Below are 23,709 nucleotides of genomic sequence, written 5' to 3'. Positions count from 1 at the left end.
TTCAGCTGCTTGTTGTCATTTTGAGAAAATCACCGTTTTATCTGCTGCAGATCTAGCAGCTCTCTGAATGCTGCGCTCTGTATAGCCCCGCCCACACCACTGATTGGCAGCTTTCTGCCCATGCTCAGTGTACACAGAAATCTACTGATCAGTGATGGGGATGGGGTCCTACAGAACTTACTAGTCAATTACCTTCTGACAAATCAATGATTTTATCAAAACAACACTAAGCAGCCCAGTAAGTGACACATTACTGGAATCAGTGCCTCTTACCCTACATTATGCTGCTCTCAGAGTAGGTGGCAAAAACCTGATGACAGATTCCCTTTAAAGGAGCTGTAAAGACAAAAAAGTTTGTATTAAAAAAAATACAAGCCATTTGTGAAATTAACTTTTTTTCATTGTTAATTCACATTAGACTGTATCTTCAACAATTTTGTCAGCAGGTCTTATTACAGACTCTGAATAGGGCAGCTCTCTCCCTCTCCCTCAGCAGAAAGTCACAGCATGGTTAAAAAACGGGATCTTTTATGATTTTCTCATAATAAATAAAAAAGGACATGCAAGTCCTCCAAACTATTTTCCGTTTCTGTATAGGGGAGGTCCTAAATCTTTCTTGTTCTTTAGTTGATCACATGTCAAAAAGGCAAAGCATTTACTATGAACTCGCCTAAAAAAATATACACTTGGAGAGTAATATCATCATCTGCATGTAAATATTCCTTGACTCTAAGGGCTCGCTCACACTGTCGTATAACACGGCCGAATGCTATGTGATGTTTTATCGGATAGGACTCGGCCCTATGTTATACTATGGGACAGTGCAGATCTGCGATTATTGGCATGAGAAAATAATCTCATTCGATATTCGGACCATGTGCACCCATACAAGTCTACGGGTTCACGTAAAACATTGGACTGCACTCGGATGTTATCCAAGTGCAGTCCGATGAACACTCACAGAGACTATGGAGAAGATGGAGAAATTAAGTTCTCCATCTTCTCCATATCTGTGCTGCGAGAGAATCGGATCACACTCAGTTGAAGCTCTGACAGAGTTTGAGCCGAGTGTCATTAGCATAATTGGCCCTATTCTCTTGCATGAGAGAATATATGGCTTAGTGAGTGGACCCTAAAACTGAATAGTAGTGACGGACAGGCACCTCACAAGCGGGATCCATGTAGCTCTCAGATGTCATGTAGGTAGGGCTTCATTCCATGGGGTAGGGCTTAATTTCAAGGTATATAAAAAATGGACTTCAAATAACAATTAAATGAACACAAAAAGCACTAATTGAATTCTTTTTTTCGTATTTATGTTTGCAGCCCCTTTAAAAACCCTTTGAGGACCAAGGCACATATATGTCCCATAGTTTTAAACTGGAAAAAAATTTGATTGAATAAAATTTAAGGTCCTCCAAGGTTTAAGTAGGTCATAAATTCATATGAATACTTGCTCATACAATTGCACATGCCATAAGATGAAGAAGAACAGAATCAAAAATATGACATTAAGTGGAGCACTTACAGGTATTCAAGGTGAAAGAGACCAGCAAAGGCATCGTCTCGAATGACAGTAAATGAGTTAGAATTCAGCAAGCTGAAAATGAAGACAGCAGGTTAGAAGCGAACCAGACTTTATGGTGCTCAGAATTAGTCAAGCAGAATTTATTGACTGCTGTTGCAAAGCACTGAGACTCCCGCAGTGTATAGATGGCGCCGTGCGGCCTCCCGCTGTGTATAGATGGCACCGTGCGGCCTCCCGCTGTGTATAGATGGCGCCGTGCGGCCTCCCGCTGTGTATAGATGGCACCGTATAGATGGCTACGTGGGGCCTCCTGCTGAATATACGTGTATAGATGGCCTCCTGCTGAGTATAGATGCCGCACGGTGCTCCCTCCAGAGACAGCATGAGGCCGCACAGCGCCATCTATACTCAGCGGGAGACCGCACGTAGCCATCTATACACAGCAGGAGGCCACATGGCGACATCTATACTCAGCGGGAGGCCGCACGTAGCCATCTATATACAGCGGGGGGCGCACGTAGCCATCTATACACAGTGGGGGCCGCACGGCGCCATCTATACACAGCGGGGGGCCGCACGTAGCCATCTATACACAGCAGGGGGCCGCACGTAGCCATCTATACACAGCGGGAGGCCGCACGGCGCCCCCCCAGAGACATCAGGAGGCCGCACTGCACAAACTATACTCAGCAGGAGGCCGCATGCAGTCATACACACACACAAACATATACAGACACGCATAAACACATTTGAAACACAAAAATACATACAAACAGACATCACACAATGACATCTGCCCACACACACACACACAAACAGACAGACATCACACACACACACACCTGCCCACACACACACACCTGCCCACACACACCTGCCCACACACACATCTGTGTGCGTGTATGTATAGTGTGTGTGTGTGTATAATGTGTGTGTATGTATAGTGTGTGTATGTATAGTGTGTGTGTATGTATAGTGTGTGTGTGTGTATAATGTGTGTGTATGTATAGTGTGTGTGTATCTATAGTGTGTGTATGTATAGTGTGTATAATGTGTGTGTATGTATAGTGTGTGTGTGTGTATAGTGTGTGTGTATGTATAGTGTGTGTGTGTGTGTGTGTGTATAATTTGTGTGTGTGTATTTTTTTTTAAGTTAAAAACAAGTAAAATGCATGTGGCATCAATATCAAGACTCCAGATATAAGGGCCTATTCACACTGAATTTTGCAATGCATTCATCTCCTCTTTCCAGGCTTCTATCTAAATCCCTGAAAAATGGCATTCAGATGGGCCTTGACATAGCCATTGATTTGAACAAAGGCAAACCGAGGCTAAAGTCTGAATCTTTAGGCTCCATTTGCTCTGCTTTCAGATGTCTCATTTCAGACAGCACAATCCTGAATTTCAGGGATTCAGTTGTAAGCCTTGTGTAAAGACCTGAATGCAGCGCTGAATGTAGTGTGAATAGGTCCTTACATCCTACACCACCTCAGGGGATTGTTGTTATGGAGTATTGCCCCTGGGTGGCCGCAGTTATGACCACAACCAGGGCTCGCGGTCACCCACCCTAGCTTTGGTATTCTGGGGAGCTGGTATAATGAATATCTGAGAAGAGCCCTAGAGAAGCAAGAACATTGGACAACCAAGAGGTGGTGGCCTCAAGTCAGGTGTAGTGTTCAACAGGGCAAGACTTTCTAACCTGCCCACACACACACACACACACACACACATATACAGTACAGACCAAAAGTTTGGACACGCCTTCTCATTTAAAGATTTTTCTGTATTTTCATGACTATGAAAATTGTACATTCACACTGAAGGCATCAAAACTATAAATTAACACATGTGGAATTACATACTTAACAAAAAAGTGTGAAACAACTGAAAATATGTCTTATATTCTAGGTTCTTCAAAGTAGCCACCTTTTGCTTTGATGACTGCTTTGCTTACTCTTGGCATTCTCTTGATGAGCTTCAAGAGGTAGTCACCGGAAATGGTTTTCACTTCACAGGTGTGCCGTGTCAGGTTTAATAAGTGGGATTTCTTGCCTTATTAATGGGGTTGGGACCAACAGTTGTGTTGTGCAGAAGTCTGGTGGATACACAGCTGATAGACCTATTGAATAGACTGTTAGAATTTGTATTATGGCAAGAAAAAAGCAGCTAAATAAAGAAAAACGAGTGGCCATCATTACTTTAAGAAATGAAGGTCAGTCAGTCCAAAAAATTGGGCAAACTTTGAAAGTGTCCCCAAGTGCAGTTGCAAAAACCATGAAGCGATACAAAGATACTGGCTCACATGAGGACCGCCCCAGGAAAGGAAGACCAAGAGTCACCTCTGCTTCTGAGGATAAGTTTATCCGAGTCACCAGCCACAGAAATCACAGGTTAACAGCAGCTCAGATTAGAGACCAGGTCAATGCCACACAGAGTTCTAGCAGCAGACACATCTCTTCAACAACTGTTAAGAGGAGACTTTGTGCAGAAGACCTTCATGGTAAAATAGCTGCTAGGAAACCACTGCTAAGGACAGGCAACAAGCAGAAGAGACATGTTTGGGTTGGGCTAAAGAACACAAGGAATGGACATTGGACCAGTGGAAATCTGTGCTTTGGTCTGATGAGTCCAAATTTGAGATCTTTGGTTCCAACCACCGTGTCTTTGTGCGATGCAGAAAAGGTGAACGGATGGACTCTACATGCCTGGTTCCCACCGTGAAGCATGGAGGAGGAGGTGTGATGGTGTGGGGGTGCTTTTCTGGTGACACTGTTGGGGATTTATTCAAAATTGAAGGCATACTGAACCAGCATGGCTACCACAGCATCTTGCAGCGGCATGCTATTCCATCCGGTTTGCGTTTAGTTGGACAATCATTTATTTTTCAACAGGACAATGACCCCAAACACACCTCCAGGCTGTGTAAGGGCTATTTGACCAAGAAGGAGAGTGATGGGGTGCTACGCCAGATGACCTGGCCTCCATAGTCACTAGACCTGAACCCAATCGAGATGGTTTGGGGTGAGCTGGACCGCAGAGTGAAGGCAAAAGGGCCAACAAGTCCTAATCATCTCTGGGAACCCCTTCAAGATTGTTGGAAGACAACCTACTTGAAGCTCATCAAGAGCATGCCAAGAGTGTGCAATGCAGTCATCAAAGCAAAAGGTGGCTACTTTGAAGAACCTAGAATATAAGACATATTTTCAGTTGTTTCACACTTTTTTTAAGTATATAATACCACATGTGTTAATTCATAGTTTTGATGCCTTCAGTGTGAATGTACAATTTTCATAGTCATGAAAATACAGAAAAATCTTTAAATTAGAAGATGTGTCCAAACTTTTGGTCTGTACTGTACACACACCTGCCCACACAGACACACACACACACACACCTGCCCACACACACACACACACACACCTGCTCACACACACATATACACACACACCTGCCCACACACACACACACACCTGCCCACACACACACACACCTGCCCACACACACACCTGCCCACACACACACCTGCCCACACACACACACCTGCCCACACACACACACCTGCCCACACACACACACACCTGCCCCCACACACACACACCTGCCCCCCCCACACACACACACCTGCCCCCACACACACACACACACCTGCCCACACACACACACACCTGCCCACACACACACACCTGCCCACACACACATACACACCTGCCCACACACACACACACCTGCCCACACACATGCCCACACACACACACCTGCCCACACACACACACATATACACACACACCTGCCCACACACACACACCTGCCCACACACACACACACACCTGCCCACAAACACACACACACACCTGCCCCCACACACACACACATATACACACACACACATATACACACACACACACACCTGCCAACAAACACACACACCTGCCCACACACACACCTGCCCACACACACACACATATACACACACACACCTGCCCACACACACACACACACCTGCCCACATAGACACCTGACCACAAACACACACACACCTGCCCACACACACATCTGCCCGCCCACACACACACACACTCACCATCCCCCGGCTCCATTCCTTCTGCCTGCTCTGTCTCTTTTCCGGTGCAGCACTGCAGGCCGGGGCGCACTGCGTGACGTCACAACTAGGAGACACAGCCGCGCACAGGGCCGTGTCTCCTAGCAGTGACGCGGCCGGGCCAGCACAGGGAAGTTAACTGCTGCAGTGCTGGCCCGGCCGATGAAGAAGTAGCGGCGGCCGCTGCTGGGGGAGCGGTCCGGGCCCCCCCCTCCCGCCACTGCTACCGCTATGTGCCGCGGCGGCCCGCACATATAATGAGGGCAATCCGGCATTAGACACCCCGCCTAGAGCCGCGGGCCCCCTGTCGGCTCGGGGCCCCGGGCGGTCGCCCCTCATTATAATCCGCCTATGCTTGGGTGTATCTATATGTCCAAGGTCGTAAAGGGGCTATACTTCACAGTATAGAGTAAAAGATGCTATCAGCGCTGCAAGAATGAAGGCAAAGCCTCCGGCGAACCTGTTTTAGGAAAATGACTGCAGACACTTTCATGAATCGGCTTTGTCTGGGAACACTCGTCGGCTGTGCCAGAATGTCATGCTAGATATGTAAAAGACCCAGCATACGACGAGGGGAAAAGGGGGGGAATCCTAGCAACTACTGAAAGAGGGAGTGGAGACCCCTAGGTAGATCTTACAACACCCTGGCTCCCCTATCATCCCTAGATAGGTTCCACACCTATTGCCAAGCAGGATACCTAATCCCTACTGACCCTAGAGATAGGCCCTATTTAGGGAGGGAAAGGAGTGAGCACAAGTCAGCCCCACTGCAACTAAAGACAGACAAGGTAAACAGACAAGACGATACACTTAGCTTTGAGAAGATATCAGAGCGATCATGACAACAATCGCAAAGGAACTCCAAGAAGAAACTAGCCGACTGCTAGAACTCCAGGCCTGAACAGAGGAAAATGCTTCTATCACCAGAGATTCTCTGGAGAGACTGGGTGTTATTTAAAGGTCCAGCAAGGGTGTGTTAACTAGCAGCAGAAAGGAGAGATCACCGTTGGGTCCTAGAGAGGGAAGGATCAAGAAGAAATCTGCAAAGCCAAGCACAGCGACCTTCTATAGCCGGTCCAAGAATGTTGAGCTTCCTTTGTACCAACCGGCACCCACTTCATCTGTTGTCTTAACCCAGACTGACCCCTGTACCATACGTTATGGCTGGAAGTGACAGCTGCGGCTTCTGTAACCGCAGGCGTCTTCCAATGGTTGACGTCTCCTGACGGATCTCCGGTCCTTGACCAACGGCGGGTGTCTCCTAGGCCTAGGGAAGAGAGGGCTGGGTCCCGCGACAGGCATCCTCCGAGCTCTGGATCTTGACCAGCGTAGGGCAAAGGTTCTGTTCTTGACCGACACAGCCTGGGCTCTGGGTCTTGATTGGCACACATGATGACTAATCAAACCGCTTAATCTCTGAATAGGAGTGGGCAGAAAACATGACATTTAATTGACTTGGCAAAGTGAACAGAGCCTAAAAATATAGCTAACAGAAAATTACTTGCTTTTATATTAGAAACTGAATACAGAAGTGAGAAGCTCAAACATCTGAATTTACAAGAGGAAGAATAAAATATAGGAGCATTGTCAATTTTTTCATTTTTGGTCAGTGGTTTGCTTTAAAATGATATTCTGATATCAGACCTCATCTTACATTTACAGGATGCTCCATAAATGTCTGATAAATATGGGCCCTATATCTGAGATGTAGAACATGTGGCAGCATGGTGGTTCAGTGGTTAACACTGTTGCTTTGCAGCACTGAGGTCCTGGGTACAAATCCCACCAAGGACAACATCTGCCAGGAGTTTGTATGTTCTCCCCCCAATGTTTGTGTGGGTTCCCTATGGGTACCCTGGTTTCCTCCCACACTCCAAAGACATACTGATAGGAAATTTAGATTGTGAGCCACAATGTCACGTTGGTTGTGGCATTACAGTGATTGGCTGGCTGCATAGCGTCATTCGGTCTATATAAGACCTTGTGACCCTATGCTCGTCACAGTTTACTCCAGAAACAGGCAGAGTAGAGAGAGGTGCTGCTGAGTGAGGGACAGAATTTAATAGTTAGTTCAGATGGATATATATCTTGCTGTTGAATTCCTATACCTAACAGTCCTTCTGAGGACTAATCCAGCTGCATATATTACTGTTGATAGCAGGAGTTCGGCAGGCAGAGTTTGTGGACACTGTATACAGTCCATTGCACGTTCTGTCTGCTGCTACTGTTAGAGATATCCATAGCCCTAGATATCAGGGCTAATTTTTTTTTTGTCTTAATCCTGATTATTTGCTTAAAAAGCAATACAGAACACCATTTTACTGTTTCATTTGCTTGTTAGCAGAATACAGGCAGATTTTTTTTATTTTATTCACATTGCTGTATTGTGGAAACAGAGAAACTTTTCCATCATCAGAAGTGATCCCATATTACCGCAGTAATAATGCAGACATTTTGTGGAGCGTACCAAATATACTCCATTTAAAGTCAACTAGCTGTGTGTTGTTGAACTTATTCACACTTGGTCGCTAACCAATACCACATCTATAAGGCCACTTCCTAAAACCATGGCCATCAGATGTGATCCCATATTACTGCGGTAATAATTGTGACGTTTTTTGGAGCGTGCCAAATATTACCCTCCATTTAAAGTCTGCCACTTGGGGTTTGTTCATCCTATTCACACTTGGTCGCTGACCAATACCACATCTATAAGGCCACTTCCTAAAACCGTGGTCATCAGAAGTGATCCCATATTACTTCACAGTATAGAAGGAAAGATGCTATCAGCACTGCAAGAACGACAGCAAAGCCGCCAGTGAAGCCCCTTTATTAAAATGACTGCAGACATTTTCCTGAATCGGCTTCGCCTTGGGACGCTCGTCGGCTGTGCCAGCGTCTAAATGACACCCTGTGCACATACACACACAGTGGCGTAAACTAGAATCCGATGGACAATGGTGCAAAGTTTGGACCCCACCTGCATGTTGATCAGATGTATGGGCCCTTTTAGCATTCTAGATTCTATAAAGTCATACAGTCCTGCTCATCCTTATTGGCACCCATGAAGTTTAAGTAAATAATGTGAAATATCTCATGAAAAAATTAATGAAGTGAAACAGTTTTTTTGTATAGAGCAATCGTGTTAAATACAAAAGAGCAAATGATAAACAATAATTTAAAGCAAAAAACAATGGGAGGGAAAAATAGAAAAACCTAAAGCTTGCGGTGACACTGGTATTGGCACGCTTTACATTAATTTAGTATGGAAACACATTTTGACTTGCCTGTGGTAAATCACATAAGAGATTCTCCTCTGATTCATTGCCGGTGCCCATGTGGGATGAGTTAGTCAATGAATGATGTCTTCACTTTTTAAAAAAGCCACATGGTAGGCCCTGATGCTTTGTCACAATGGTGAAGACAAAGCAGCTGTCTGAGGACATCAGAACTGCTATTATTAGAAAGCACAAGACTTCCAAAGGGTTAATGGCCATCTTCAAAGACCTTGGTAGTTCAGTTTCAACAGTGCGCAATGTTACCAAGAAATTTGCCAAGCATGGAACCTCCCAGGATCCGAGGGAAAGAGGAAAATTGACAGGAGGTGTCTTCGAAGGTTGGTGCGAATGGTGGAAAAAACACCACGTCAAACATCCAAAGGCCTGAAGGCCAACCTGGAAAAGTCTGGGTCATGGTTTCAATAAGTAATATATGCCACACACTAAAACAAGCAGAACTTTATGGGCGAAGGCCAAGGAAGAAACCAATGCTGAAGAAAAGACTTAAAAAGGAACAACCGATCTTTTCCAAAGAGTACCTGTCACGGGTGTGTCGCCACGAAGATCGTCACGATTACACAGCCTGACTTCTCGCAGCTGACTTTTTGGTGCTTTGTGTTTTTCGGCAGTGAGGGAGTTAATTCTCTCTCTCTCTGTGCTAGACGAGGTCCAGCCTCGCCCAGCTGCAATCAATGCTGCTGTAGTGAGACTCCTTCAAATGCCTGCTGGTCTGTTAGGGAAGTGTCGGTGAAAGCATTTCATGCAGACTAACAGAGCGGATCGTGGTATTTGGAGTTTCAGAGATAAGTGCATTTGGAGTGTTTTTTCCCTTCCTCGCTTTATCATTTATCTCCTTTCCCGTTGGTGTTCCCTCTGTTGCAGTTGTGTAGTTTTTGTATGCAAGGTGGTTTTGGTTTTTCCCTTGTACTGTCTCGTTCGTTTAAGTACTGTGTGTGGGCATATTATTACTTGTCCCCTTTTGTTGTGATCGGGGTCCTTCTCAGGACTAGATTACTTAGGTGCAGGGATCCTCAGGAGGTAGGGGTTATGCTGGCGGCCTGGACCTCTGTACCTTTAACAGTACCTCCAGGTAGAGGGATTAGTCAGGGCCCCAGCTTAGGGTCAGCTTAGGCCCCCTACCTCCAGTATACAGAGACAGCGTGACATTTTCACCGACCACTTAGTTTTTCTCCAGCTACCATGGATCCAGTAGCCGGTCTAGCTCGGCAGTTGCAGAGTTTGTCCATGGAGCTGGCGGACGTTAGGTCCAAGGTTTTGTATCCTCAGGAGCAAGCCGGACCAGAACCTAAAGTAGCTCTCCCTGACAGGTTCACTGGGGGGCGGGACAAGTTTTTTGTTTTCCGGGAGGCATGCAAGTTGTACTTTCGGCTGCGGCCTCGGTCATCGGGGAGTGAAGAACAAAGGGTGGGAATTGTCATCTCGCTCCTACAAGGGGACCCACAATCTTGGGCGTTCTCTCTTCCCCGGCTCTCCAGTCAGTGGATAGGTTTTTCGCTGCTCTGGGACTCGTATATGATGACCCAGATCGGATCTCCCTTGCTGAGTCTAAGTTACGTTGGATCCAGCAGGGAGATCGTCCGGCGGAGGAATTCTGTTCGGAGTTCCGTAGGTGGGCCACGGACACCCAGTGGAATGACCCGGCTCTTAGGAGCCAGTTTTGTCAAGGTTTATCCGACAAATTACAGGATGTGTTGGCACAGTATGACTCTCCCGCGTCACTGGAAGCCGCTATGGCCCTTGCTATTCGCGTTGACAGACGGCTTCGGGAGAGGTGCGGGATAACTCTACCCCCTGTGATGACTCCACCTCCTACAAGGTCCCCTCATATGGTGGTTCCCCTGGTCAGTCCAGAGGAGCCTATGCAATTAGGAGGGACATCATTTCGGGGGAGGGGACCGGTGGTGCGCCATAAGACAGGACGGTGTTTCTTCTGCGGGAGAAAGGGACATTTTATTGGGGGGTGTCCATCCCGTCCCTTGCAGAGTGAAGAGCCGTCGGAAAACTGTTGATCCCAGGTTGTGTGGTGGACGGCAATCTGGGAGTAGGTATTTCGTCCCTAGGTTCGTCTCAGTTTCTCGTACCGGCGGAGGTGGTGGTGGGTACGAGAACTGAGAGGATATCTGATCTTCTGGATAGTGGGGCCGGGGCTAATCTGGTTGATGCTCGGTTTGCCCGGGTTCAAGGTATGCGATTGAGTGAGTTGGCTAAACCCATCCCCATATTCTCGATCGATGCCAGGCCTCTCGGTCAGGGAAGTTTTTTGCAAGCTGTGCATGACGTAAAACTTCAAGTGGGGGCGATACATAAAGAACTGTTGTCTTGCTACGTGTTGGAGGGTCTTCCCACTCCTATAGTGTTGGGCCTTCCTTGGTTAACTAAGCATAACCCGGTTATTAATTGGCAAACCAGAGAGATAAGCCAATGGAGTAAATTCTGTAATAAAAACTGCATGAACACGGTCATCGGTGCGGTTACTCCTTGGGTCTTACCTCCATTTCTGGCGGACTTTGAGGATGTATTCTCGGAGAAAGGGTGTCAGGAACTACCTCCTCATCGCGAGTATGACTGTTCTGTAAAACTGCTCCCTGAGGCCAAGTTACCTAAAGCTAGTTTGTATAACCTTTCTGGTCCTGAGAGGCAGGCCATGAAGGATTATATTTCAGAAAGTCTGGCTAAGGGGCATATTAGACCTTCATCTTCACCGGTGGCTGCGGGGTTCTTCTTTGTTAAGAAGAAAGATGGAGGCCTACGCCCTTGCCTGGATTTCCGTGAACTTAATCGGATTACGGTACGAGATCCGTATCCGCTCCCACTTATTCCCGATCTCTTTAATCAGATCGTGGGCGCCAAATGGTTCTCTAAGTTGGATCTCAGGGGGGCGTACAATCTGATTAGGATGAAGGAGGGGGATGAGTGGAAGACGGCGTTTAACACTCCGGAGGGGCATTATGAGAACCTTGTCATGCCATTCGGTCTGACTAATGCCCCGGCGGTGTTCCAACACTTTGTTAATGACATTTTTCGCCGCCTGGTGGGACAGTTTGTTGTCATATATCTGGATGATATCTTAATTTACTCGCCGGATCTGGTGTCTCATCAGGAGCACGTTAGGCAGGTGTTACAGATCTTGCGGGATAATAAACTGTATGCCAAATGGGAAAAGTGTGTGTTCGCCGTACAGGAACTCCAGTTTTTAGGCTTCCTGGTTTCAGCGTCCGGTTTTCGTATGGACCCTGGGAAAGTGCGGGCAGTTCTTGAGTGGGATTGGCCAGAGAATCTTAAGGCACTACAACGTTTCCTGGGGTTTGCTAATTATTACCGGAAGTTCATTCGTAATTTCTCGTCCATGGTTAAGCCTCTCACAGACATGACTAAAAAGGGGACGGATTTTTCTAGGTGGTCTGACAAGGCTTGTCAAGCATTCTCCTCCTTGAAAAAATGTTTTGCCTCGGCACCCATACTCATTCAACCTGATGCGTCACAGCCATTCATTGTAGAGGTAGACGCTTCCGAGGTAGGGGTGGGAGCAGTATTGTCACAAGGTTCGTCCCCTGGTAAGTGGCATCCGTGCGCCTTTTTCTCTAAAAAATTGTCGTCCGCTGAGAGGAATTACGATGTCGGCAATAGGGAACTCTTGGCCATTAAGTTAGCTTTTGAGGAGTGGCGCCATTTTTTGGAGGGGGCAGTCCATTCGGTCACCGTCATCACCGATCACAAGAACCTGCTATATCTGGAGTCCGCGAAACGTCTGAATCCCAGACAAGCTAGGTGGTCATTGTTTTTTACCAGGTTTAATTTTGTCGTTACATATCGTCCTGGGTCAAAAAATGTAAAGGCGGATGCCTTATCTCGTAGTTTCCCTGGGGCCGGGAATACGGACGACCCGATTCCTATCCTTCAGGAGGGGGTGGTGGTTTCGGCAGTATGCTCTGAGCTGGAGGAGGAGGTATTGGAGGCTCAGGGGGACGCCCCTGTTGGACCTCCGGGGAGACTGTTTGCTCCAGATCAGTTGCGACAAAAGGTGATCGAGGCACACCATAACTCAGTTTTTGCAGGACACCCGGGGAGTAGAGCAACTGTGGATCTCCTCTCGCGTCGGTTTTGGTGGCCTAACTTACATAAGGAGGTGGTAACTTTTGTCGCGTCCTGTGGGGTTTGTGCGCGCTCTAAGACCTCACATACCCGTCCGTCTGGGGCCCTCTTACCTTTGAAGATCCCGGAGCGTCCTTGGACTCATCTGTCTATGGACTTTATTACGGACCTCCCTCCGTCTTCGGGTAAAACGGTCATACTCGTTGTAGTGGACAGGTTCAGCAAGATGGCACATTTTATCGCTCTTCCGGCTCTCCCTAATGCTAAAACTCTTGCGCAGGTGTTCATTGGGGAGATTGTGAGGCTTCACGGGGTACCCTCTGAGGTGGTGTCTGATCGGGGGTCTCAGTTTGTGTCCAAGTTCTGGAAGGCGTTTTGTGCACGGCGGGGGATGCATTTGTCGTTCTCATCGGCTTTTCATCCTCAGACCAATGGTCAGACGGAACGTATGAACCAGAGCTTGGAGACATATCTCCGGTGTTTTGTGTCAGAGAACCAGGAGGACTGGGCTTCTTTCTTACCTCTGGCAGAGTTTGCTCTTAATAATAGGCGGAGCGAGTCCACTGGTAAGTCCCCGTTTTTTGGGGCATATGGTTTTCACCCCCAGTTTTGTACTTTCAGTAGGGGGGGCTCTTCGGGGGTTCCTGAGGAGGAATGATTTTCCTCATCACTCGCTTCAGTATGGAGAGGGGTGCTGAAGAATCTGAATACTATGGGGAACCGATACAAACGTATGGCTGATAGGAGGAGAGTGTCTGGTCCGGACCTAAGTGTGAACGATCGGGTATGGTTGTCTACCAGGAATATAAAACTTAAGGTTCCCTCCTGGAAACTGGGTCCCAGGTTCATCGGGCCGTACAGAATCAGTTCTATTATTAATCCGGTGGCATTCCGTCTTAGAATCATAGAATCATAGAATGGTAGAGTTGGAAGGGACCTCCTGGGTCATCTGGTCCAACCCCCTGCTCAAAGCAGGATTCACTAGATCATCTCAGACAGATGTCTGTCCAGCCTCTGTTTGAAGACGTCCATTGAAGGGGAACTCACCACCTCTCGTGGCAGCCTGTTCCACTCATTAATCACCCTAACTGTCAAAAAGTTTTTTCTAATATCTAATCTGTGTCTCCTCCCATTTAGTTTCATCCCATTGCTTCTAGTCTTTCCTTGTGCAAATGAGAATAATGATGATCCTTCTACAATGTGACAGCCCTTGACATATTTGTAGACAGCTATTAAGTCTCCTCTCAGTCTTCTTTTTTGCAAGCTAAACATTCCCAAATCCTGCAACCGTTCCTCATAGGACATGGTTTGCAGACCAGTCACCATTCTGGTCGCTCTTCTCTGAACTTGCTCCAGTTTGTCTATGTCTTTTTTAAAATGTGGTGCCCAAAACTGTACACAGTATTCCAGATGAGGTCTGACCAAAGAGGAGTAAAGACCGATAATGACTTCACGTGATCTAAACTGTATGCTTCTGTTAATACATCCCAGAATTGTATTTGCCTTTTTTGCTGCTGCATCACACTGTTGACTCATGTTCAGTCTATGATCTATTAGTATACCTAAGTATTTTTCACATGTACTGTTGCTTAGCTCTATTCCTCCCATTCTGTATATGCTTTTTTCATTTTTATTGCCCAGATGTAGTACTTTGCATTTTTCCCTGTTAAAAACTATTCTGTTGGTTGCTGCCCACTGCTCCAGTTTATTTAGGTCTTTTTGAATCCTCTCTCTCTCTTCTCTAGTATTAGCTATCCCTCCTAGCTTTGTGTCATCAGCAAATTTAATCAGTTTACCCTCAATTCCTTCATCTAAATCATTGATAAAGATGTTGAACAATACAGGTCCCAGGACAGAGCCCTGTGGTACCCCACTTGAGACATTCATCCAGCTGGATGTGAAGCCATTTACAACCACCCTTTGAGTCCGATCACTAAGCCAGTTATGAATCCACCTAACAGTTGCCTGGTCCATTGCATACTTGGTCATTTTTTCAATAAGGATGGTGTGAGATACTTTGTCAAATGCTTTGCTGAAGTCAAGATATACTATATCTACAGCATTTCCCTGATCCACCCAGTCAGTGATTCTGTCATAGAAGGAAATTAAGTTAGTCTGACATGACTTGTTAGTTACAAACCCATGCTGACTCTGGTCTTGACCTTCCCCCTACGTTTAAAATTCACAACGTGTTCCACAGATCGTTGCTTAAGAGGTATGTGGCGCCGGTGGTACCGTCACCTTTACCTCCCCCTCCAGTGGTAGTCAAGGGTAACTTGGAGTTCCAGGTATCGAGGGTCATCGATTCACGCTTTAATCGCCGGTCCCTTAAGTACCTGGTTCATTGGAAAGGGTATGGTCCTGAGGAGAGGATGTGGGTTCCTGCGTCGGATATTAACGCAGACCGATTAGTTCGGGCCTTCCACACGATTCACCCGGATAAACCTGGCCCTGAGGGTCCGGAGGCCCCTCGTAGAAGGGGGGGTACTGTCACGGGTGTGTCGCCACGAAGATCGTCACGATTACACAGCCTGACTTCTCGCAGCTGACTTTTTGGTGCTTTGTGTTTTTCGGCAGTGAGGGAGTTAATTCTCTCTCTCTCTGTGCTAGACGAGGTCCAGCCTCGCCCAGCTGCAATCAATGCTGCTGTAGTGAGACTCCTTCAAATGCCTGCTGGTCTGTTAGGGAAGTGTCGGTGAAAGCATTTCATGCAGACTAACAGAGCGGATCGTGGTATTTGGAGTTTCAGAGATAAGTGCATTTGGAGTGTTTTTTCCCTTCCTCGCTTTATCATTTATCTCCTTTCCCGTTGGTGTTCCCTCTGTTGTAGTTGTGTAGTTTATGTATGCAAGGTGGTTTTGGTTTTTCCCTTGTACTGTGTGTGGGCATATTATTACTTGTCCCCTTTTGTTGTGATCGGGGTCCTTCTCAGGACTAGATTACTTAGGTGCAGGGATCCTCAGGAGGTAGGGGTTATGCTGGCGGCCTGGACCTCTGTACCTTTAACAGTACCTCCAGGTAGAGGGATTAGTCAGGGCCCCAGCTTAGGGTCAGCTTAGGCCCCCTACCTCCAGTATACAGAGACAGCGTGACAGTACCTTGACAAACCATAATCCTTTTGGGAAAATGTTCTATAGACAGATGAAACAAAAATAGAGCAACAGTTTGTTTACAGATGGCGCAATGAAGCTTATAGGGAAAAGAACAACTTACCAATAGTTAAACATGGTGGAGGATCCATAATGCTGTAGGGTTGCTTTGCTGCATCCGATACTGGAGGCACTGACCATATCACAGGAATCATGAAATCAGAGAATTATCAAGAGATTTTACAGTGAAATGTCCTACCCAATGTAAGAAAACTTGGTTTGAATTGAAGATCATGGGTCCTCCAGCAAGACAATGACCCAAAGCACACATTCAAAAGTAAACATGAATGGCTGAAAAACAAAAAAATGGACTGTTTTAAGCTTATAGATGACTAGAAGATACATTTAGAGGCTGTCAGCAATGCCAATGGGAGTGCAACAAAGTATTAATTAGGGTGCCTTTATTGCTGCACATTATGTTTATTTTGTTTCTTCTTTGAAATTGTAACATGGAAGTTTAAAAACAATGTTTTATTGTTGTATTACTTTGGACCATCCTGAGGATATAACTTTGGTACATCTCCATTTATTTCTGAAGATATTGTACAGTCTATGAAAAAATGTAAGGGGTGCCAATAATGATGATCAGGACTGTACATGTTCACCCACCATGTTAATGTCCCCGGTCCTGGCTCCTTCTTGTAATAATCTCCCCCATCCTTTCCCAGTGATAATGAGCCCCCATCCTGGGACCCATGTAATAACATTTCCCTCCATTCTGGGCCCCTTCCTGGTACAATATTGCACATTCTGATATAATGCCACTATCCTGGTATAATGTCCCCCAGCCTGACATAATATCACCCATCCTGGTAGAATATTCCCCATTCTGGTATAAATTCTTCATTCTTCTATAATGCCCCCCATCCTGGTATAATGCCCCCATTCTGGTATGATGCCCTCATTCTGCTATAGTGCCCCCATCCTGGGCCACTCCCATTTTCTCCAGCACATTTTAAAAATAAACAAATGATTATTCTCACCTCCCAAAGCTCCCAAGCCTTGTGGCGTCCTTTACTGTAGCCGGTGCAGGGGTTGGCAGCTGACTTCGGAGTGCTAGCATGGGCAGTGCATGATGGGACTACCATGCGCTGTGTGTTACTGGCAAGCCAACGCCAGCTACCGGCCTCTGATTGGCCGGCGGCACGTCCAGGTGAAATTAGAGTCATCAGGCCTCCCTCTGCGACCATGATCATTGCGCCCATGCTCACACAGTTTTATTTCCTTGCGTTTTTTAAGCTTTTTGGAGCCCCTGTTTGTATTTTTAATACCCGAGCATTCAATTTTTCAGTATATTTTTTTTTGAGGGGTGGGGGTTACCCATTCAAATGAATGCTTAAAAAACATAAAAAAAAAAATGTGCATAATGCGCACAGCAGTTTTACTACCAACACAATTCATTTTTAGTGAAAAAAAGCAGCAAGAAAGCACTGTCTGAACATACCCTTAGGCTGCGTGCACACGATGTGTTTTTCATGCATTTCTGCTGCGGAATTTCCACAGCGGAAACGCATCAAAAAACGCATGGTAATCCGCATCCCATGGTCCCCAATGGCATTCCGCAATGTCAATGCACATGCTGCGGATTTTTCCGCAGCGTTTCTGCAGCGCTCATAAATCCGCAGCATGTTCATTAATTTTGCGGAAGCGCCGCCATTGACTTGCATTGAGACCCATAGAATCCGTGTCTGTACATTTGTACAAGCGGATAATATGCGTTTCAATGTGCGGATGGTACCCAAGTCTAGAGGAGAGAAGACTCTCATCCAGACCTGGGTACCATTGTACCTGTAAAAAAAAGAATAAAATAAAAAATAAAGTTTATATTCACCTGTCCGTCGGCCCCTGCAGCGCTTCTCCTTCCAGGACCTGAGATGACGTCGCGGTCATGTGACCGCAGCCTGTCTCGCGAGATTCCGGCAAGCCAGGAAGGAACCAGGAAGGAGCGCGGCAGCACACGCGGCGGCATCGGAGGTAAGTATAGCTTTATTTTTTTTATTTTTACGGTCACACTATATAAATCCATGCCCTTTGCATGGATTTATACAGTGTGACCTAGTTGTCAAGCACTTTCCAAGGGATGCTATCGCCTGGAAAGCGCTTGTCAGTCCGCATGTGGAAACACATGCGTTAACGCATGTGTATCCGCATGTATTCCGCATGTATTCTGCAGGAAAAACGCATGCACAATCTGCATGCGTTTTTTTTGCCAGGGAGATGCAGAAATGCTGCAGAAATTTTCTGCTTCATTTCTGAATCGTGGGCACATAGCCTTCGGATATTATTGAAGTGACTCAAGGTGGGCTAGGATGCAATTTACAATCTAATCTGCCTAGGGAACCAAAATACATTGTCCTGGCTCTGATCTTGACGATGTATTCATATAGTCATGTTCTGATGGTGGTTCTGGTGATGTATTTCTGGACTGTTGGTGATTATGGTTATGTATTCCTGTAGTGAAGATGGTCTGGTGATGCATTTGTGTATTTTTGGTAGTGGTTCTGATGTTGTATACATGTGCTGATAATGGTTCTAGTGATGTATTTATGTACTGATGGTGGTTATGGTGATTTATTTATGCACTGTTCAGGCTTCTGGTGATGTATTCATGTAGTGATGGTGTTTTTGGTGTTGTATTTCTGTACCGATGATGGTTTTGGTTATGTATTCACATACTATTGTGGATTCTGGAGACGTATTTCTATATTTATGGAGGTTCTACTGTAGGTCTGTATTTTTGTACTGATGATGGTTGTGATGCTGTATTTCTGTACTGTTGTTGGGTCTGGTGTTGTGTTTTTGGTAGTTCTGATGTAGTGTTCCTGTACTGTTTTTGGTTATTTTCCTGTACACATGTAACAATCCATAACTTGTCAGGTAAATAATACATGGCTATGATAATAAAGTATTGTGCCTTCTGACAAGTTAAAGGAGTTGTCTTGTTTAAACGACAAGTCGGCAGTCACTCTTTGTGATTGCAGACTTGTGAATCCTCTCAGACCATGCACTGCACGCTTTGAGGATTTTTCAGTGTCAGCGCCAGGAACAGTGGTCACGTGGCCGCAAGTATGCGATATGCATACTCCCAGCCAGAATTCGACTATACTGTTTCTGGAGAACAGCTGGAAACAGGCTATGCCGGAAATATACTTGCAGTCACGTTACCACAATTTCCGATGCTGACTTCGGAGAATCCTCATTGCCCACAATGCTGTGATGATTGACAAGTCTGCAGTCACAAGGAGAGACTGCATTTTTTGTTGCTTAAGACAAGATAATCCCTTTAAGGGTTACTATAGCTGTATCTATGTTAAGAGAATTAATTATAAAATTCAGCACCGTAGCATGCACAATACTATCAGCATGTAATTCATTCACTGTCAGTATTCGGTTCTGCTTGACGGTTCCAGTGGTTATCGCATAACCACTCATATGGGATTTTCATACTTAGGGCTCGCATACATGAGCATTTAACATGGCCAAGTGCTATCCGAAGTTTTATCGGATAGTACTCAGACCAATTTTATACTATGGGGCAGTGCATATCTGCTATTTTTTATAATTCCAAATCTAAAAAAAAATGCAGTATGCTGCAGTGGCTCTGGAATACCGATCACATGCACTCATACAAGTCTAAGTGTGTGTGTGTGTGTGTAAAGCAGGAGACCAAATGCAATGCACAGGAGGCACAAGGCAGGAACAGTCAAGGAAAGATTTATTTCTTTCCGATATAGCAGGAATTCACAGTGGTTAGGGAACAGTTAATAATTAGTGTTGAGCCACCCCCGTAGTGTTCGGGTTCGGTTCGGTTTGTCGAACACCGGGATGTTCGTGGAACTGTTCGTCGAACACCTTAGAACACCGTCAAACACCGTTAAAACCAATGGCAGGCAAACAAAAACACATAGAAACACATAGAAAATGCCTTCAAAGGTGTCCAAAAGCTGACAAACTGCTCAGAAGACACTCTCTTTAAAAAAGCCAGCCGGCAATTCAGCAGCGGCATACACCGGTGCCCGACAATTTAGACAAGAAGGAATAGAGCATCAAACATAGATTAGATAGATAGAAACATGTCAGTCACATATATAAGAAGTACAGTGACAGTGTTGGTTACTGTACTTGTCATTTAGTGTTAAAGGATTTATTTAAAAAAATATTAGTGTTTTCATGCACAGTCTCTTTAAAAAAGCCGGCCGGCAATTCAGCATCGGTACCCGACAATTTATAACAGAAAGAATAGAGCATCACACATAGATTAGATAGATAGAAACATGTCAGTCACATATATAAGAAGTACAGTGATAGTGTTGATTACTGTACTTGTCATTTAGTGTTAAAATAAAGGATTTATTAAAAAAAAATTGGCATGGGGTTCCCCGTAATTTTAGTCTCTAGCGGAGGTTAAGCAGACGGCTGGGGCAGATGTTTGAAGCCTGGGAAGGGGGTAATACCCACGGAGCTTCCCAGGCTACTAATATCAGCCCCCAGCTGAATACGTAGTTTTTACTAGCTATTAAACTGGGGGACCTAAAAAAAAATGACGTGGGGTCCCCCCTATTTTAATAGCTAGCAAAGGCTAGGCAGACAGCTGGGGGCTGATATTAATAGCCCAGGAAGGGTGCCATGAATATTGGCCCCCTCCCAGGCTAGAAACACCAGCCGTCAGCCGCCCCAGAAATGGCGCATCCATAGGATGCGCCAATTCTGGCACTTAGCCTCGCTCTTCCCACTGCCCTGTAGTGGTGGCAGTGGGGTAATAGGGTTGGGGTTGATGTCAGCTTATAATGCCAGCTGACATCAAGCCCAGGTTAGTAATGGAGAGGTATCTATAAGACACCCCCATTACTAACCCCATAGTCAAAGTTACAAAAAAACACAAACACTCAGAATAAAGTCCTTTAATTGAAATAAACACACAATTCTTTATTGTTCTAAATTAAACCATATTTACCGTCACGCCCATTCCAGCTGAAGCCAACGATCTCCTGCAATAAAAGTAAAATAATAAACCAACATCATCCTTACCTTTCAATGGTTCCCATGACAGCTTCAGCTCTGCTACATTCACATGACAGGCTGGACCGCAGCAGAACGCTGCCATCCAGCTTGCCATGCGGCACACACTGAGAAGCGCAGGCATGCTTGCGCTCTGCAGTGTCTGGCTGTGACGGCATCCAGATGAGCCGAGGTCATGTCCAATGAACTCGGCTCACCTCATGCACGTCACTGACAGCGTGGGAAAATTCTCAGCGCTCAGCGCTTCAGCAGGAGAATTCTCCCACGCTGGGATGGGATTGAGATGACAGGCTGGATCACAGCTGAGCGCTGCCATCCAGTTTGTCATCCTTCAGAGACACTGCAGAGCGCAAGCATGCCTGCGCTCTGCAGTGTCTCTGGGGGATGGCATGCTGGATGGCAGGGCTCAGCTGTGATCCAGCCTGTCATCTCAATGCCATCCCAGCGTGGGAGAATTCTCCTGCTCAAGCGCTGAGCGCTGAGAATTTTCTCACGCTGTCAGTGACGTGCATGAGGTGAGCTGAGTTCATTGGACATAAACTCGGCTCATCTGGATGCCGTCACAGCCAGACACCGAGGAGCACAAGCATGCCTGCGCTTCTCAGTGTCTGCCGCATGGCAAGCTGGATGGCAGCGTTCTGCTTTGGTCAAGCCTGTCATGTGAATGTAGCAAAGCTGAAGCTGTCGTGGGAACCATGGAAAGGTAAGGATGATGTTGCTTTATTATTTTACTTTTATTGCAGGAGATCGTTGGCTTCAGCTGGAATGGGCGTGATGGTAAGTATGGTTTAAAGAATTGTGTGTTTATTTCAATTAAAGGACTTTATTCTGGGTGTTTGTGTTTTTTTTGTAACTTTGACTATGGGGTTAGTAATGGGGGTGTCTTATAGACGCCTCTCCATTACTAACCTGGGCTTGATGTCAGCTGGCATTATAAGCTGACATCAACCCCAACCCTATTACCCCACTGCCACCGCTACAGGGCAGTGGGAAGAGCGAGGCTAAGTGCCAGAATTGGCGCATCCTATGGATGTGCCATTTCTCGGGCGGCTGACGGCTAGTGTTTCTAGCCTGGGAGGGGGCCAATATTCATGGCACCCTTCCTGGGCTATTAATATCAGCCCCCAGCTGTCTGCCTAGCCTTTGCTAGCTATTAAAATAGGGGGGACCCCATGTCATTTTTTTGGGGGTCCCCCATTTTAATAGCTAGTAAAGGCTAGGTATTCAGCTGGGGGCTGATAATAGTAGCCTGGGAAGCTCTGTGGGTATTACCCCCTTCCCAGGCTTCAAACATCTGCCCCAGCCGTCTGCTTAACCTCCGCTAGAGACTAAAATTACGGGGAACCCCACGCCAATTTTTTTTTAATAAATCCTTTATTTTAACACTAAATGACAAGTACAGTAATCAACACTATCACTGTACTTCTTATATATGTGACTGACATGTTTCTATCTATCTAATCTATGTGTGATGCTCTATTCTTTCTGTTATAAATTGTCGGGTACGGATGCTGAATTGCCGGCCGGCTTTTTTAAAGAGACGGTGCATGAAAACACTAATATTTTTTTTAATAAATCCTTTAACGCTAAATGACAAGTACAGTAACCAACACTGTCACTGCACTTCTTATATATGTGACTGACATGTTTCTATGTATCTAATCTATGTGTGATGCTCTATTCTTTCGGTTCTAAATTGTCGGGTACCGGTTTATGCCGCTGCTGAATTGCCGGCTTTTCAAGTTTCACTGTGAGCACTGTTCCCATCGATTTGGGCAACCACTGTAATGGCATTACAGTGAGTGGCAGACAATACCTGCATGATTGGTGCTCTAAATAGCCCCAGACATGCAGGACACGCTTTTGGTGCACGAACAGTTATCGAACATAACCTCGAACAGCCGAATTTTTTGCAAATCGTTCGCGTTCGTCGAACGACTCGCACACCGCCCAAAACAGCTCGAATTTGAGATTGGCGAACAGTTCTAGTCGAACACCGCTCATCTCTATTAATAATATGATACAGTGTAAACAGCAATAAACCATAAGAGAATAAACATACAATAAATTTGAGAGTACAATTAAAATAATGTAAGAGTCTCTCAAGAATTATATGTCACGAGTGTGTCAGGTGTGACAGGCAGTCGCTCTGGATCCGGCTGTGGAAGGTCACTCCGCTTGGCATTGCCGACGCCTTCTTGATCCTCTCATCTCTGTAGCATAGCTATATTCTTCTTCCTTTAGGACCCAGCAGCGACCTCCACCTTCTGCTGCTGATTGATACACCCTTTCTTGGTAGATAAAACTCTCAGTTTCTCCACAGAGATGCCGGTGATAGTTCTATGTCTCTCTGTGCAGGCTTGGAGCAACAGTAGTCAGCTAGTTTCTTCTTTGGTGCCCTTGGAGGACAGTTGATGTTATCTCTCTGGTGTCTGATCAAGCTAAGTGTATCCCCTTTGTTTATTTAAATTGTTGTCTTTAGCTTGTAGTGGGGCCTGACTAGAACTCACCCCGCCCCCCCTA

This window comes from Phyllobates terribilis, unplaced genomic scaffold, assembly GCF_046119375.1.
Source record: "Phyllobates terribilis strain yellow unplaced genomic scaffold, ASM4611937v1 Scaffold_1__5_contigs__length_1240528914, whole genome shotgun sequence".
NCBI lineage: Eukaryota > Metazoa > Chordata > Amphibia > Anura > Dendrobatidae > Phyllobates > Phyllobates terribilis.
Note: the sequence above shows the minus strand (reverse complement) of the source record.